Genomic DNA, 15,467 nt, shown 5'->3' on the forward strand with positions numbered 1-15,467 from the left:
CTCAAGAGGAATTGAAAAAAGTAGATGGCTTCTGGTTATTTTGGAGAGAGGTAGTGAGAATGTGAGATTTGTCAGGATTGAAAGACATTCCAAGTGTTTGACAAGCTTGTGATTTTTCAAGATCTGAAGAGAGGGAAGAGGCTATTGCCTGCCTATCGGTAGGATGAGGAATGTTACAGCAGAGGGTGGAGTTCTCAGCAAATACATTAAGGGGGTTTTCCAGAGAGTAAGAGAGATCACTTATGAAGATCAGGAATAGGACTGGGCCCAGAACACTGCCATGGGATGGGCACTCCAGCCTTGATAGGGAGAGGAGATGAAAGGATTACGTTGAGAGGCACACGTTGGCGATGAGAGTCGAGAAAGTCGGTAAACCATGTGTGGAGTTGGCTTTGGATGCCATAGACAGAGTTACTCATCCAAATTCAACCCCCTTCCTAACCACACCTGCTTATCAAAACCCAACTCCATTCCTGTGCACTCCTGCTCATCTGAATCCAATCCTATTACTGACCACACCTGCTCATCTGAACCCAACACCCTCCTTGACCACTCTTGCTCATCTGAGCCCACTTCCAAAACCCAAACTTCCTGCTCTTCCGGCATCTCTAAACCCAAACCCTCTTCCTGTCCACATCTATTTATCTAAACCCAAACCCCCTTCCTTATCCACACCTGCTCACCCGAAACTTGTTTGACTCATTCAGATGAGAGACCGAGCCATGCCATGAGGGTGCCAATGCCTTGTGGGTAATTCATCATAGCGAGGAATGAACGGTCCCTTGGTATCTTTTGCATTAGAAGAAAGTGGTGTGTCACTCGCCACGTCCAAGAGTGATTTGTCACCCCAGGTACAAAGTCGCCAGGTTAATTACGTCACACCTGAGAATGTGCCTCGAGCAACTTAAGGTACACAAAGCGAGGCGCAGCAAAAACCGTCTCGGATTTTGATTAAAATTCTTTTCTCCTGTAATTGATTGTCCTTCCGAGCTCTAAATGTCACAAAACCATTCCTTTCTCTCGAAGCTCTCTTTTCATTTGAAACTTGTTTTTGTATCTCGCAGTAATTTACAAAGCGCAAAGCGGAAAATTACCACCATTTGTGCGAGTCTGGCTTGAGGCTCCAGGAAGATTTTGTTGATAGATGGTCGGGTTGCTAAACATTGACAATATCTCAGCGAGTCAGTCATTTGTCTTTACTTGGATAGAAACGTGGGCAGAGTTCTCCCCATCAGTATTCCCACCCGTCTTCCCTCCCACACCCCCTCCCGACGTCGCCATTAACTAACAGCGGGGGATTCGTCCTCAGAGCTTTCTTGTCGACCATGCCGGGAGAAGGAAAGGTGTAAAAATGATCGTTGGGAACCTGTCTGCGACGCGTCTACATAATTGAACTCCTTGCGGCCGCAATTAAATGCTTGCATTGTCATCATTTGCTTTGCCTTTAGAAATCAGAGCCGAGCCGGATCTGGCCTTCGCTTAATGGCGCATCTCCTTTGAGTGGAGACGTGTTCAAATACGTGGGACGTGTTTGCTCGACCATCAGGCTCTCTGCCGCCTGGCTGTCTGGCTGCATCATTCTCCTCGTGCCCTACATCGCAAGCCTCTTATTCGAACACCGTCTCGCTCATTCGAAGTCATTAAGTCTTTGTTTTTTTATGTGCGCACTCAAGATGAGCACAAAATAATCTATGTAATAATTTTGTAATGCCAATCAAGAGGAGGTTATTAAAGCCACATTGGTTTCATGTCGGGTACGAACAGCCACAGATGTTTTGGACAGATATTCGTACAATCTTGTACACTTGCATGTAATCCATAAAATATACAAGAATAGAGAATTGTATTCATTACAATAACAAGCATATTGTGAGATATCAATGCACGTTTACACCCAGTGCAGACATTATGAGATACCAATGCACTTTTGCACGAATAGGAATGAAATGAGATATCAATCAATGCACATTTGCACGACGAGTGAGGACATTATGATACATCAATGCACGATTGCACGATGAATGAGGACATTGTGAGATATCAATGCACTTTTGCACGATGAATGAGGACATTGTGAGATATCAATGCATGTTTACACGAATAACAAGGACATTATTAGATATCGATGCACATTTTCATGAATAACAAGGACATTATAAGATATCGATGCACGTTTACACGAATAACAAAGACATTATGAGATATCAATGCATGTTTCCACGAATAACAAGGACATTATAAGATATCGGTGCATGTTTACACGAATAACAAGGACATTATGAGATATTGATGCACGTTTACACGAATAGCAAGGACATTATAAGATATTGATGCACGTTTACACGAATAACAAGGACATTATTAGATATCGATGCACATTTTCATGAATAACAAGGACATTATTAGATATCAATGCACGTTTACACGAATAACAAAGACATTATGAGATATCAATGCATGTTTCCACGAATAACAAGGACATTATAAGATATCGGTGCATGTTTACATGAATAACAAGGACATTATGAGATATTGATGCACGTTTACACGAATAGCAAGGACATTATAAGATATCGATGCACGTTTACACGAATAACAAGGACATTATTAGACAAGCCGGTAGGCGGACATGGGTAGTCGCCTAGTCAATAGAACCTGACGCGATGGGCCCGTTCGATGGGGAATGACCTGAGGATTAAGCACAAGAAAATTCATGATTCTAGCTTCAAGGGTTAATGCTGTAGATTGTTTTTACGTTAAAATACCCCCACATTTAGAGGTTTTTTGGCAGTTGCTAGGCAACAGAGGGGTCCATAGCAACGTTCTTTCTCACACATAACTAGGACATATCATGAACCTACCATACCAGTTTCATGTATATCTGACTCATAGTCTCTGAGATATAACGAACTTTGTTTTTTTTTTTATTATTTTCGACCAGGGTTCATTCAGTGTCTGTCTTCTCCGACAGTTTTCATAGGATCCGGCTGGAAATTTTTGACAATATGGCTGAATGTACTGCCCACAGTCGTTTGTGGCCCAATTTTTGATTTTCGAAAAAAATTTTTTTATTATTTTTCAAAAATTTCAAAGTCCCTTTGCTAGGCAACGGTGGTGTCCATAGCAACGGTTCTCACTTGCACACAACTAGGTCATGGTATGAACCTACCAACCAAGTTTCATCGAAATCGCCATTGTATTAACTGAAATTGCCATTTTAAATACTGATAATAAGGGTAGAATAAATGGCCTGGTGTGTTGGCGCAGTGGTTAGGGCAGCGGCTTGGAATCCAAAAGGTCCTGAGTTCAAGCCCCGTTGGGCCACTGAATTAATACACCAGGGGGTTGACTCAGCCTGTCATGCTTCCGAGGTCAGCGAAATGAGTACCAGTGTACTGGGTCAGTGTATACCCCGGTTAAAATTGGTGTACCATATCCCTGTGTCGTAAGAGGCGACCAGGGTTGTGTCAGGAAGGGCATCTGGCATAAAACATATGTCAAATCACTATGCGGATCATACGGATGATCCGCTGTGGCGACCCCTAACGGGAGCAGCTGAAAGAAGAAGAAGAAGAAGAAGAGGGTAGAACAAATCTCAAATTTTTTTTTTTTTTTCGACGAGATCGACTACCCAATATCAAGGCATATTTCCACGAATAACAAGGACATTATAAGATTTTGATGCACGTTTACACGAATAACAAGGACATTATTTGATATCAATGCACATTTCCACGAATAACAAGGACATTATAAGATATCGATGCACGTTTACACGAATAACAAGGACATTATGAGATATCAATGCACGTTTGGAAACAAATAACAAGGACATTATTAGATATCAATGCACGTTTACACGAATATCAAGGACATTATGTGATATTAATGCACGTTTACATGAAGTACAATGACATTACGAATAGGAAGGACATTATGAGAGATCAATCAATACACATTTGCATGACGAGTGAGGCCATTATTAGATATCAATGCACATTTGCATGAATAGGACATTATGAGATATCAATGCACTTTTGCATGAACGAGGACATTATGAGATATCAATGCACTCTTGTACGAATAACATGGTCGTTAGTAGACGATGGACTAATTTGTAGTCCAAACAATTTGAACCTTCAAGACGTCATAGTTTTATCCTGCAATTGGAAACGGGTAAACCAAAATGCGAAGCGGTCCACGTTCGGGACACCACCATGATAAAGTCGACCCTGCCAATGTATTCAAGAGAAACGAACATATAACCCGAGTCTGTAGAAAAAAAATATGATTAGAGTCGATGTAACAGGCAAGCTGAGTCCAATGGCGTCTTCCTGTGCCCAACTTGGACACCTCGATATGTTTGCGCTGCACAGCAATTGTTGTACATCGTGTATGTATCTTACAGTTATGACTTGTGAGATTAAACGAGTGGGAATTGTAATGGGGTTAAGCACAACGATGGTAAAAATCGAAGAGAAGCATTCTCTCAGGTATGAGGTCACGCGCACTGGTGATGCACCTGTGAGTTTGTGCTTCTCACGTTTGGCCCTTATTAGGTTTAGGCATCGAAGGACCACAACTATGGGATTCCATTTCTCTATTGCGCACAGTTTCCTCTCCACGACGAGTTTGACTCCAAACGGGAAATGCAATGAGTGAGCAGAAAGTGAAGGACACGAATCACGACACCAGGTTCAAATCCCAGATAATATAATGATGGATCGTCCATTGTCTCTGTTACATCCTCCTAGTTCACGGAGAAGTACATTGATGTCGACTAATGTCTTTGTCCTGCACGTGATTTATGGACAAACTCCACCGAGAGCCCATAAAAATCCATGTGAAATAAACAAATAATTAGTAATTCTTATTACTCACATTTGTAATTAGTTCCATTGTTTGTTTAAGCCATTATTACACCGATTTATCTTCATGACATTGTTTTATTCCACTCTCTCTCTAATTATGAGTTTTATTCCTTTCGAAGGTGGTAGTTTAATGCCAGTAATCTTAATCTTCTTCTTACCTATTCCCTGTTCATCTGTTTTATTACATCTGCCACCGAAGGTGGACAGAGGTTACCTTTTCACCTGTGTCTGTCTGTCTTCTTGTGAGAGTCGAAGATTTTTCAAGTACATTGGTTGGTCTTGTGAATTATTCTCTCTGTTTTGTTATTCATGTCTTTCGCCAACTTTTCTGTCCCGAATCGTGTCCTGTTGTGTTGAATAGTTTGGTTCGTCTCTCGATCTCAGTCGGGCCAACCTGTGAGAGTCGGGTGTATGTGCCCTCCGTCTTCTGCCTTGTTCTCGTTTCCTTGTTCTAGTTGTTGCTTCTGTACTGCCAGCTTTGTCCTCTTTCCCTCTGCCCTCAAAGAATTAAACAAGGTGTATCGACTCATTCAACCTCCCCCCCCCCCCAGCAAATATAATATAATATAATATAAATAAATTACCAATAAAAACAACAACAGTGGACGTTACTTCCTGTAATTCGCAAGAGAGTAGCGCGACCAGAACAAAACAAGTGTTTTTTGTTTGTTGTGTTGCTTATTTTGTTATCGTGATTTGTGGCAGGGGCTGTGTAACTCTACTTATAAAGCTGTATTTGTGTTAGTTTATTGAAAAAAGCAGGGGAAGGCCTCATGTTAAGTCGGTTGGGGCCTTGGGAGTATGGGGATAAAAAGGGGATAAATAGAGACCGAAGGAGAAAGAAAGAGGAGTTCATAAAATGTGATAGTTGCTCAATGTGGGCCACATCAACAATAGGGGAAGGAGAGGGTTCTTACTGTTTCAGGAAGTGTGAGGAAATATCCCACTTGAGGATGGTTATTACTAGGTTAAAGGAACAGATAGATAATTTGCAGCAAGTAGCAGAACGTGAGAAATTTGTAGATAATAGTTGGTTACGATTGTGGAGTGAGGTTGCTGAGGATATTGGAAGTGGTGCCGGTGCAGCGGTGGCGAGCAGTGGTGACGGTGCAGCGGGAGCAGGCAGTGGTGAACAGCTGTCTTGAAGACCTGGAGGGAAGAATGAGTTTGAAGAGAATGTGGAAGTTGGTTCCACAGGTATATGCCTGGTGTTGGCTTAATGATTAGGGTGGTGGGCTTAGGATCCTGAGTTCAACTCCCACTCGGCTGTTGAATTAAGAGACCTCCACCAATGTCCAAGCTCCACCAATGGCTGAAAGACCCGAAGTGTGCCAGAAATTGGATGAGGATTGTCTGAAATACCCAAGTGTGGATCGGGCCTACAAAATGTTCACTTTTGTGCTTGGAACATTTTACATCGCATGTTATGAAACAACAGAGATGCCGAGATATTGCGATTATCTGCCATGATTGAGATGGCATGTCATACCCAAAATTAAGCAGAAGAAACAGTCGTCACTCAAAACTGTAACACCATCTCTATCCAGCTACCAGCACATGGACACAGGCGATTTGAATAGTGAATCAAACACCTGTTGCCATTGCCGAGCAGTGAGCACAAGAACACCTGAAAATAATTATCTATTATCAACACAAATTACTATAAATCGATGAACCACCATCTATTTATCATGGAGAGAACGTATGTATGAATGTATCATCGACTCCTCCAAGAGGATTTGACCGAGGACGCTAAAACGCTAAAACTTATTTCCAGTTGTTACTGGAGTTCGTCAGGGGTGTGCACTGACCCCCACACTTTTCAGCACTTCTTTGGACTGGATTCTAGGGAGGATGTTGGAGAGATCAAGCTGCGGTGCATCGTTTGGGAATGTCAAGATCTCTGACCTTGATTTCGCAGATGATGCAGTCATATTTGCGGAGATTTTAGATATCCTTTTGGGGGCCCTCGAGGTGCTGAATGAGGAGTTGGAGCCACTGGGATAACGGGTTTCCTGGGTCAAAACTAAGATCCAGGCTTTCAATGACATCTTGGATGCTGCTATCCTGTCTGTGCCTGTTTGTGGTGAGCATGTTGAGGTCGTGGAGAGATTCATTACCTTGGCAGTGATATTCATGCCTCTGTTGGCTGTGAGTCAGACGTCAATAGATGTCTGGGTCGGGCCTGGGGAGTCATGGATTCACTGGATAATGGGGTGTGGCGTTGCCGGTATCTGTGCGGGAGGACGAAAGTCCGAGTCTTCAGATCCTTGGTGCTTCCAGTCTTGCTCTATGGATGCGAGACTTGGACTCTGACCAAGGATCTGAGATGGAGACTTAATTCCTTTGGTACCCATTCTCTTCGGAGAATCCTTGGCTATCGCTGATCGGACTTTGTGTCCACCGAGCGGTTGCTGAGAGAGACTCAAATGAGATTTGTTACCTGCATAGTCTGAGAGCGTCAACTGTGGCTGTATGGACATGTGGCTCGTTTTCCTGACGCTGATCCTGCTCATCAGATTCTCTCAGCGAGGGAGTCTCCTGAGTGGAGGAGGCCAATGGGCCGACCATGTGCCTCGTGGTTGCAGCAGGTCAGGTCAGGTATGGGAACATGTGCCAGAACAGCGAGTCGCTGCGTCCACATTCCACGGTTACTCCAGGGGCCTCCGTCTGGCCATTCCCCAGGCAGATGCCAGGATGCCATATCCTTGAGATGCCAGTCAACATGCTACAACCACGAGGCACGTGGTCGGCCCATTGGCCTCCTCCACTCACAGGTTGATCGGCATCTCAAGGAGATGGGGATGGGCCAGGCATCTGCCTGGGGGACGGCCAGATGGAGGCCCCTGGAGTACCGGCGGAAAGTGGATGCAGTGACGCGCTGCTCTGGCACATACTCCCATACCTGACCTGAACTGACGCATAAACCTTCAGGGTCCATCCCCCCCCCCTTCACCATCCTCCCACAATCCCCCATCAACCACCACCCCCACAATACCACCACCACCATCCGACACCACCCTCACGGACATGACGGTGAGTCATGGCACGGACACAAATGGTGTCTGGGGAAAGTATGAAACAGGACAATCCCTTAACATACAAGACACCTGGTCAGCCTGTGACTGTGGGACAAAGCATTCGGCACCCATTTTGTCCGCGCTGTCCGTGCTGTCGCTCGTAGAGAAGTATTTCTGCTCTATTAATATATATATAAACCGATTTATCAATTGATACAAAATCCTTCTTTTATAAACTGTACATTGAATGAAAAATCAAACCCAACCGAGCTGATCATGTGACGAGCGTTTTTGTCTTCACAAACCCACACGCATCACTTGCATAAAGCTCAAAACGATATGGCTCCACAATTCCCCTGAAAGCGTTTCCATCACTAATTTTGTCTCCAATAGTTTCTTCGAAATCCCATAGATCAGTTTTAACATTCTGAGAACCTTGGAGTCGCTGATGACGGTGGAATCAGTATCTGAATCAAAGCTCGACATGCACTGTTTCTTGATGTAAAGCCGTTGTTCAGATCAATGTGGCTTCAAGGTGTGACGTCATTGGTGAAATTGAAAATCGACATTCTCGGGCTTTATTGACACTTTGTGATTGGCAAAAACATTTCAATTTTTTTTACCCTTCGAATCAGACTGTGATTAATGATTTTCAATGGTTTTCAGGAAAAAGAAAATTTTGCGTTTGTGTTCCCCTTTTAAAGGCCTTGGCTTCTGCGGCATCGAGTTGAGCAAGATGTGAGGCAAGGGAGCCACTCAAGAGGGGAGAGGAGTGCTCCATGAAGCTGCTGATGAAGACCTTGTAGGTGGATAGGACTGCAGGTGTGCCAAGGAAGGAAATATGTATGAAGGAGGATGCCCAGTCAGCAGCTGGCTTTGAAGGCCAACTTTGAAATGTGGTTTGCTCAAGAAAGATCATGGCTGATTGTGAGACTCAGGATTTTGAATGACTGAACTTCCTCAAAAGGATTGTTGAGAAAGTAGTAGGGGTGGAGGTGATTGTCATCTGGTCCTTTCAGAGAAAGATAGTGAGTGTGTGAGATTTGTCAGGATTGAAAGACATATTCGAAAGGTTTGACCATCTTGTGATTTTGTCAAGGCCTGAAGAGAGGGAAGAGGTTGCTGCCTGCCTGTCTGAAGGATGAGGGATGTCACGGCAGAGGGTGCAGTCATCATCAAATTTATAAATGGGATATCCCAGAGAGTCAGAAAGATAATTTATTAAGATCAGGAATAAGACTGGGCCCAGAACACTGCCTTGGGCACTCCATCCTTGATGAACCTGGTCTGAAATGAATTTGGTGATCTGAGATGAGGTTTGTTGGAGAAAAGTAAGGATTTCATATCATCTGTGTGGATGGTTTTTAAGAACTTGCTGATGATTGGAAGTCGATAAGTCTATAGTTAAGGGGATTGGTTTTTGCACCTTTTTATGTAGTGCAGTGATGTTGGTTCATTTCCAAGTAGATGGAAGATGACATTGGTCAAACTACAGGGTGAAAAGGTCAGAGAGAGGATGTGCAAGGGCAGCAGAGCAGGTTTTTAGGACATGTGTTCTGATGCCGTCTGGTCCAGTTGCAGTCAGAGCCGAGGGTTGAAAAATACCTTCTCCACTTTCTCAGGTGCAAAAGACACAACGTCCTGGAACAGTTGGGTATGACAGGGAAGGATGGGTGCCAAGAGTGAGTGGTTCGGGACAGGATATTTGGAAGCAAACACAGAATTGAAGCATTCAGCCTTCTCACGAGCACAGTCGGCTGTGGTGCCATTTGAAGAGAGAGAAAAGATGGAAGGGGAGCATACTTCAGAGACAGACTTAACAAGGTGACACCACGTTTTAGAGGATGGAGACAAGTTTGAAAGACGAAAGTTCATTCTTGAGGTTGGACGGATGTTGTTTTCTGGCTCTCCTAAGAGTGGACACACACTTGTTGCAGACTTTTTTGAGTGCATTGAGATTGCCTTCAGTCGGATTTGGCTTCCAGGAAGAGAAGGCAAGTTGCTTCAGAGCAACTGCCTCATCACATGATTTAGTGTACCATGGGAAGGAAGAGGGTGGGATAATTGAAGATGAGATGGGATGAATGTGAGAGAGACAGAGACAGAGACAGAGACAGAGACAGAGACAGATTGAGATTGAGATTGAGAGAGTTTCTAGGCGGAGTTAACATCAGGGGCAGTAGATATAGGAGACAAGTCCTGAAGAGAGATGGCTGTTTGTAGTCCCTGCCAATCTGCCTGAATGAAATGCCTGTGTTGCTGCTATTGAGGCAGCTCTCTGACAATAACCAGAAAGATGTTGACTTTCACAAGCATATCATCAGATGAACCAACTGGAGCAGAGGAAGAGCAAGAGACATTTGCAGGGATCTTTGTCAAGCATTTTCCACCAAAACTCGACGAAGCTTTGTCTGATCAGTGAAATTCTCCTTTCTAGATCGCCTAGCGCAAATCACATTTATGCTTAATTTACATCATACCCCTCCAGGTTAAAGGTCAAATGGCAGTCTGCAAGAAATAAAAAATAAAAAAAAACAAGCTGAATACCATGAATGACCCCGACGTTGAATGAAAGCTGATTACCAAATGATGTTGATACTTGGGCAGCCGATTACCAGACAATATAAACGCTTGAGGCTGCTCGAAGCAAAGACTTGCATTCTCCAGAGAAATTTATTTCCAACGTCATCACACGATTTTCAAACCCGCGATCACGGCCGTTAAATAAATACTCTGAATTCTTGTAAATCACGGCTTTCTCCACAAAGTGTTGGTATTCAACAGAAAGGACCCGAGGACCACCGAAAAGTTCAATCTCTCGCGAGATAAGGCTAACACAAGCCGGTAGGCGACGAGGGATCCGCTAGGATCGAAGCGCTGGATACGATGCTTTTCATTCTGACCGATCCACCGCCGAAGATTCATTGCCAAGACGTATTGCTTCACATACAATTGTTCCTCTGCCTGGCAAGATTTTTCCTATTGCGTATTTTGCCAACTGGCACTCCTCACAGGACTACCATTTGAAAAATAAAACCTAAATCAAAAATCGGCTCGAGTAAAATCTTCTAAATATCTCGAAGTGTTTAATTCTGAAGTCTCGTTTCTCCACATTCAAAACTGTAGGACAAGTATTGAAAATAGTGAACGTAGGTCGAGAAAAAGTATTTTTTCGAATTTTGCGTATTTCAGCCCCGACACCCTTGCTGATCGAATCTGGAAAAATGCTGCGGTTCAATTTTGTAGTAGTTATTAAACTCTATCCATACACCGAATTTGAACGTTCCGCCGTCGACGGTTTCCGAGGTCAAGGTCACTTAACATATTCCCTGGTTCCGCCACCTTTCCGCATTCGGAGGGCTGCCATTCAGAAACTATGAGAGATAGAGGAACGTTATGCTGTCACGATAACTAGATGGGGATGCAAGGAATAGGCAGGAGTTGGTCCGTCCGGTCGCTCTTCCTATCATTGAAGCCGCGCTACGTCAGTTACCGTTTGGGTTCTTAAAACGCGGTTTTTCGGCCGCTGCATAGCAACGTGTGGTTGCTTAACAACGAAACTCAAACACGCACACCCCCAGCCCATATGGCACCTGTTCGCCAAGTTTCATCGAAATCGGTTTGTTGGTTTATGCTGTGGAGCCTCACGTTGCAGACACACACACACACACACACACACACACACACACACACACACACACACACACACACACACACAGACGGAAAACCCGACAATAACGGATATTTAGCGAATCCCAATATGGCGCCATGTTGCCTGCATGGCGTCAAGTGTTCCGCCAGCTCGCGGTCTGATGAAATGTTTTGACAACATTTTTAAATGTCCGTTTTTCTCCCGAATTCTTTTGGATACCTGTAGAGCTCATCATCAAACCTTCAAAAGTATAAGCTAAGATCGGATAGACGCTACTGATAAATAAGCAGTCACCCAAGGGGACACCATAGGAGGTCAAGCAGTGAACGGAAAGCATGTGGTGTTCCTTTCAATACCCAACAGTTATTTGAATTTTAATACATTTTCCTCATGAAAAGTGTGTTTCTGCTCGGATTTTACGAAAATGATCTACGTTAAGACTGTAGCTACACCAGAAGGTCCCAAAAGTGAAAACAGAAATGGAATAGAACTTAAGATAGCCTCGTGAGGCGTCATGGAAGGTGGTGGAAGCCAATAGAAGCCTCCCCTCCGTGCAACGCATTCCACACAGACCGAGGATACAAAACGCTCAAATTTCACAAATCTTGATGCGGCCGAGTGTGAATCAACCTTAGCGACCGCGAAAATTGAAAACAGCATTTAAATTGAACTTAAAAAAAAATATTTGAAAACCCCTCCTATTGACAGTCAAACGTCGGGGTCACATGGCCTGAGCTGACCAATCACAGCAATGACGTAAATGTGAGGAGAATGAGGAGGAGGAGAAAACCATTTGAAAACCCCTCCTATTGACAGTCAAACATCGGGGTCACATGGGCTGAGCTGACCAATCACAGCAATGACGTAAATGTGAGGAGAATGAGGAGGAGGAGAGAACCATTTGAAAACCCCTCCTATTGACAGAGTCAAACATCGGGGTCACATGGGCTGAGCTGACCAATCACAGCAATGACGTAAATGTGAGGAGAATGAGGAGGAGAAAAACATTTGAAAACCCCTCCTATTGACAGTCAAACGTCGGGGTCACATGGGCTGAGCTGACCAATCACAGCAATGACGTAGATGTGAGGAGAATGAGGAGGAGGAGAGAACCATTTGAAAACCCTCCTATTGACAGAGTCAAACATCGGGGTCACATGGGCTGAGCTGACCAATCACAGCAATGACGTAAATGTGAGGAGAATGAGGAGGAGAGAACCATTTGAAAACCCCTCCCATTGACAGAGTCAAACATCGGGGTCACATGGGCTGAGCTGACCAATCACAGCAATGACGTAAATGTGAGGAGAATGAGGAGGAGGAGAGAACCATTTGAAAACCCCTCCTATTGACAGAGTCAAACATCGGGGTCACATGGGCTGAGTTGACCAATCACAGCAATGACGTAAATGTGAGGAGAATGAGGAGGAGGAGAGAACCATTTGAAAACCCCTCCTATTGACAGTCAAACGTCGGGGTCACATGGGCTGAGCTGACCAATCACAGCAATGACGTAAATGTGAGGAGAATGAGGAGGAGGAGAGAACCATTTGAAAACCCCTCCTATTGACAGAGTCAAACGTCGGGGTCACATGGGCTGAGCTGACCAATCACAGCAATGACGTAAATGTGATGAGAATGAGGAGCAGAGAACCATTTGAAAACCCCTCCTATTGACAGAGTCAAACGTCGAGGTAAAAAGTGTTTTTTGTAATCGCTCAATTTTCCCAATGTTGAATCTCAAAGACCGCTTGGCCTTCCAAGATGTTCTTGCATCATAATCGTGTACCTGTACCAAAGTTGTGCACCTGATATTTAATTTGTCTCCTTGGCCGACTATTTTCAGATTGTAATCAAATATATATATATATATATATATATATATATATATATATATATATATATTTTTTTTTTTTTTTTTTAAACCTTTTTGATCATAAATTGAATAATTTTCCATTGAGTTTCATGATGTTGAGTTTTGTGGAGAAATTGTTGATAGGGACACATTTTATTTACATGCTTTTCCCGAAATATTGAAGGTCAAGGTCATATGGCAGTCCGAAAAGAACATGGCCATCATTTGATTGCAGGTGCCCGGAGAGGCTTACCCTGGGCGATTGCTTTGTCATCACAGATATCTAGTTTATATCTCCTCCTCTCCACATTGATTTTTTTTTTTTTTTTTTTTTTGGAATCGTCAGATTTCCTTTTTTCACGTTTAATCATTTTATTGGCATTTGAAGATGACATTTTATTTCCTCCCTAATAGACACCATTAATGTAAGGTGGCATTATAGGCAGTGATCCAGAGGACAATGCCTTTCATTGTGTACCATAAAAATGTGGCTGTCGGTGTCATAAAATACAAAAAATTCATCCATAACTCAATCGGACGATTCCATTGTAAGATGAAATCTGAGTTTGTATACAGAATGTTCTTATTTTTCAGAAACCTTTTCCGATCTGACTTGCCGTGTTGCCGATGTACGTGCTTCGAGTCAAATGCTGGTTGTTGTCTTTTCTGTTGCATTTGAGTCGATGAATCACATCAGGAACCTGTCAGGGTTACTGTCATTTGTCCGAAACAATTATTTATATTTGCTATGCTGTTTGTGGATCTACTGGGACTCACTACAGGGCAACGTTACAAATATCAGGAGAACGCTCGTCTCTGTGAAGCCACGCATGGTTTCCAATGGTGGTAAACAAACTCTAACTTCTCACCGACCTTTAGTTGATAAAATCCCAAATAGTCATCCTGATTTGCAATGGTGCATGAACTCATTTTTGTTTGCCCTTTTGGCATGCTTTTCATCATCAGGGGCAGTAGATATGGGAGACCAGTTGAGGCTCCTGGATGAGAAGAGTTGACAGAGGGAAGAAAGGCAACAGAATGACAGTGGGACAGTAGGGCCACAGTCAGATACAACAAATGGGCAGAAAAAGAGGCGAGAGAGGAGGGGAGGAAACATGGTAACCTGCAAGTTATAGAGTTGGGTTACTCGGGTTAATGGGGGAAGAAAATGTTGTGAGTAGGGATGGGGGATGATCTGAGATGGTGGTGAAGCACCTGTTTGAGACCCTGAAGAGTGGGAATGAACAGCCTGATGAAGGCAGTTTCAGAGTGGTGAAAAAGAGGAACAAAATAGAGGTGTGCAGTAAGCTTGCATTTTGGAATTTAAGCACCAGGCGGTTACTGGAAGAACACGTACACAATGGAGGAACGATATTGCCAGGAATTGCAATTCATCCCCCTCAGGATGGTACGTGTTGTCTGAATGCAGTTTGCATTTTATTTGGTGCATTCTCGCAAACTGTGCTGCTTTCCTGTAGTAACAACATGGTTGCCCGATGGACGAGTCCAATAAAACATTCACTCCACTGACCTTTATCTTACATTGACATCCATCTCCCCTTCACGCTGTATGGGGGAGTGCTTGATGTGCTACGGCCGTCTCTCAAAACGTCTTTACTACTGGCACCCACATCGAGTGCTTCTTCAATTTACGGTTATGGGACGACATTTGGGATAGTCTGATCAACGTCTGTGGCATTGATATGTCTCGGAAAGGTTTTGAGTCTTTCTCGGTCAGTTGCAGGTGGAGCAAGCGTCTGGCCTTGCTAGCAAGACCAAAGGCTGATTTCCCTCGCTCAACTCCACACTACTTGAGGTGTGGCAACAGATCATCCCAAAGCAAATTAATATCCTCAATTTCGGTTACAGGTTTTTGAATTGGTAACAAAGGTTAAAGGGACTGTCAATGTTGTTACAGAATTGGATGTACAGTGGATTTAAACCACGTGTCCAGCTTGGTCCCATTGTTTTGATTCCCTTCTGAAGATTACTTAAGAGGCCTAGATCGATACACACACCGTCTGTCAGACTCAATACGGGGTTCGAAAGAGTGCAATATAATGATTTTT

At 43.7% G+C, this 15,467-nt stretch overlaps 1 protein-coding gene across 3 annotated transcripts in view; it reads left to right on the forward strand.

Moving 5' to 3' along the window:
* The window catches only part of LOC147011450 (glutamate receptor ionotropic, kainate 2-like), a 446,205-nt gene that overhangs the window by 148,946 nt on the left and 281,792 nt on the right, over nt 1–15,467 (forward strand). The window contains exon 1 of one of the 3 annotated variants that reach the window (XM_085857186.1): nt 13,220–13,237. The exons of the other annotated variants lie outside the window; for them this stretch is intronic. The gene's annotated coding sequence lies outside the window, so the exon portion shown is untranslated. Of the gene's footprint in view, nt 1–13,219; nt 13,238–15,467 lie in introns of those variants that run through there. 3 annotated transcript variants of the gene reach the window in all.

Source organism: Eptatretus burgeri, chromosome 15, assembly GCF_056783735.1.
Source record: "Eptatretus burgeri isolate ZD-2024b chromosome 15, Ebu_testis_v1, whole genome shotgun sequence".
Lineage (NCBI taxonomy): Eukaryota > Metazoa > Chordata > Myxini > Myxiniformes > Myxinidae > Eptatretus > Eptatretus burgeri.